Raw genomic sequence first — 3,613 nt, 5'->3', positions numbered from 1 at the left:
TCATTGAAACAATGAAACCAGATAACATCAGAAACCAGCTGAGCTTCAGTCCAAAAGCTACAAGCTTGGTTCCTCCACAAACCATACAACCTAAAAATTAATAAAAAAAAAAAATAAAAATCTATGAATCAACAATCTTAAGAAGACTCCGGGGATGTGAGCCACAATCCCTCAGGCATATCTTCTTAATTAGTTCTAACCTTAGCTTCTAACCACTATACATTATAGATGTATGTGTATGCATAACATACATGTTTTAATATATTATGCTTGTTGTGCCAAATCTTTTGAGCTTATGAAAGTCCCATGAAATCCATATGGAACTCTTGTAGGCAATTTGACACAAGCTTCCATTTCCATAGTCATAGCGTTTATTATTTGTAACTCTGATTTCCATGTCTTCTCATCATGAACAAATGCTAGTACATAACCATCATCTTCATTTTCGGAGTTCGGATCACTCGGAAGGAAAAATGGCTCCCCGCCGTACCTGTTTTCGCCGTATAAATACTTCTTAATGTCGCCGCTAACCAAGTCGACCTTTGCAAAACCCGAAACTTTGGGCCATGGTTCGGCAATGGCTAGGTACGCAAACTGCGTTTTGCGGCCTAGTTTGTCTCGGTTCACCATACCCGCTTCAAGGTTGACTTGTTCGGATTGTTGAATAATTCGGCGTTTTGTAGATTTGCGTGTTTTTAAATTGATCCGAATTTCGGATAATATGCTTTCCAGATTCTCCTCGGACTCGTTGAAAATTGAGTCCGGGGGAGTCATGCATGACCCGATGACGACGACTTCGTCAGTCTCGGGTTCTTCCCACGCGTTCCATAAATGAAAACAAAAAGTTTCCTCCGAGTCAACCCAAATCATGTCGTCTGACGTTGTCGCGGTTTTCGACAATATCCCAAACCGCGACATTTTATTTTTATCATAAATCACGGGGGACCCACCTTTTATCATTTCCTGTAACTTAAACACGACCTGTTGATCCGGGACCACAACATAGTTTTCCGTGATTGCGAAATCATGCATCATCGTCGGCACGTCCAACGGGATTTCAACGTCTCCGGACTTCCTCCCGTCTTTCGAAAACTTAAAGTACTTAAGATACGGCTTTTGTACAACGTCGTAGCTTAACGCGAACATCTCTCCGGTCACAGGATCAATCTTCGGGTGCGCGATCATAGACGAACTTAATTGCTCCGAAAAATCATACCGTCCCACGGTCTCTATGTCCGAAGACGGCGTAATCTTAATATGATACGGCAAATCATCTTCGGACATAGCGAGTAACCGGTTATTAAAATAAACCAAACCCGCGTTCGCAACGCCCATACCTTTATCATTATGAACTAGACCCAATACCGACCAAGCATAAAACAAAGCTAACCGAGCCACACCCGAATGTCCATGAAGCTCACCGATAGCTTTCGGGAAAACCGGCCGCCCGAGCTCTTGCTCTTGAACTAGTCGGTTTGTTTTAGTTAATTTACACGAGTAACTAACCGAGTTATCATCGAATGTAACCGCGTGAACCATACCATCACCATCAAACAGATGGTGTCCCGCTACGGGTTCGAAAAGCGGGTTGGCCCCGTTTCTTACGTATACGCCTTTAACACAAGTAGGTATGGATCCACAAACACTTAAATTATGCTTGACTGATTGTTCAGGCACGGGTGCGTAGTTTCCCGAGATTTGTACCCTCGGGTCGGATGTTTTGGGTAGAGGAGTGTTGCTTTCGCTTGATATTAAAGCGGATTCGAACATATATAATGCGGTTGCTGCGGCTCGTTGTAGGAAGTTCCATTGTAATGGATGATGGTGTTCTCTAGTGGTGGTGGTGGTAATGGATGGTGGGAAGTGAAGTAATGAAGAGGATTGTAAAGCTGCACAATTGATTGCGTGTTTTTTTCTTGCCGGTTTGCATGATTTGATGGATGTTTGGTGTTTGATTTTGGATGAGAAAGAAGGTGGGAGTAAAGATGGTGTATAAGGGTTTGTAGCCATTGGTTAATATTAATATTAATATGAAGAAATTGAGTTTGGAAATGTTAATGGTGAAGGAGAGAAGAGGGAGTGTGAGGAGGGTGGAGAATGAGAGGGGTAATAAATAGAGGTTGGTGGGGTCCATAGGAGACAACAAAAGAGAAGACCACGTGTAAATTATATGACATATGACATGACAATATATGTATGTGTTTGTAGACCATTGGTGAGGTTAGTTATTTAAGAAGGATTTAGGAAATGGGATTAGTGTTGTGTGTAAAAGGAGAAAGTTTCTAAGTCTTCTACTTTAATATTTTTATAGTAAAATATGATGATGAGCATTTTCAATTTTAATTTTATTTGTATTTTTTATGTCCATGAAAATTATTTATACAAACTAGGGATGTTTAACGAATCGAACTTGAATTTATAAATTAACTAAACTGAATTGTTTGATTTTTATTTTTTGAACTTGGATTCGAAGGCGATTAGAATTAGAATCAGTTGATTTCATTCGAATTCGAATCGAATTCGAACTATGTAGATTCAAATTCAATTTCGAATTCAATTTGAATTGAATTTTGATTTTTTTTCAAGTTCGATTTGAATATTGAACACCCCTACCGTAAACGCATGATAGTACGCCAAAACTCTGTTAAATAGATCAAGAACTTTTGATCATGAAGTATATATAATCTAACATGATGGTGTGTAGCTATAGGTGTTAAAAAAAACTAAACTTGGAACTGAATCTGAAAAAAACTCGAAACCGGGTTTTTTTATACCCGAGTTTTTAACACCCGAGCCAACACGTAGGGTACAGATAGAGTATGCATTTAAATACCAAAACTCGTACCCGAACCTGACCCTATTTGAACCTGGTAATACTCGAAAACCGGAACCGGTTCCACATCTGGAACCATGTTTTTCCGATACCCGAAACTGGGTTTTTCAAATACCCAACCTATACTCGAAATTATCCAAAAAATACCCCTAAAAAGTACAACCCTTTAAAACTTCAATTTATACCCAGATAATACACGAAAAAAACTCTAAATATAGGGTATTCAAATGTCTGGTTTTATACCCGGCCCGAACCCGGTGTATCTGGACCTGAACCCAATGCGGGTATAGCTAATATCCGAACTCAGTTCCATATCCGAAACCGAGTATTTGTAAAACCCGATTTGTGCACCTCTAGGTGTAGTTGGTAGAACAAAATGGGCTCAACCGGTGAGATGGACAAGGAAAATATTTTTACACAAAGGTGCTTGTGCAGTTGTGCCTATTCGCTCTAAGTGGAGCCAAATGGGCTCAAATGATGTCCAATATCTGCTGAGTGCTGACCAAGAAAAGCAAACTTTCCTCTATATTTCACCAGAAAGAGATTTGACATTTTCTATGAAAGAAAAATATCTAACGAAAAAGATTGGTCCATATACCAACCAACCGGAAACTCTAATTTAGCACAAATACACCAATCAAATACAAACATAACCTTTTTGAAAACGTGTGGAAAACTCTTAGTTTAGCAATAATATACCGGTCAAATACTGACATAACAGAACTTTTTTCAAAATGCGTGGAAAAATTCCGACCCATTTCCGACAAAATGTTTTTAGTT

At 39.3% G+C, this 3,613-nt stretch overlaps 1 pseudogene; it reads right to left on the bottom strand.

Moving 5' to 3' along the window:
* Positions 1-264: 264 nt before the first annotated feature.
* On the bottom strand, positions 265-2,015 carry LOC143579788 (9-cis-epoxycarotenoid dioxygenase NCED2, chloroplastic pseudogene; annotated as a pseudogene).
* Positions 2,016-3,613: the final 1,598 nt, after the last annotated feature.

Source organism: Bidens hawaiensis, unplaced genomic scaffold (genome assembly GCF_021521415.1).
Source record: "Bidens hawaiensis isolate Kalapana, Puna unplaced genomic scaffold, B.hawaiensis_p1.1 tig00029951_1, whole genome shotgun sequence".
In the NCBI taxonomy this organism is placed as follows: domain Eukaryota; kingdom Viridiplantae; phylum Streptophyta; class Magnoliopsida; order Asterales; family Asteraceae; genus Bidens; species Bidens hawaiensis.
This window is presented reverse-complemented; position numbering and strand designations above follow the sequence as displayed.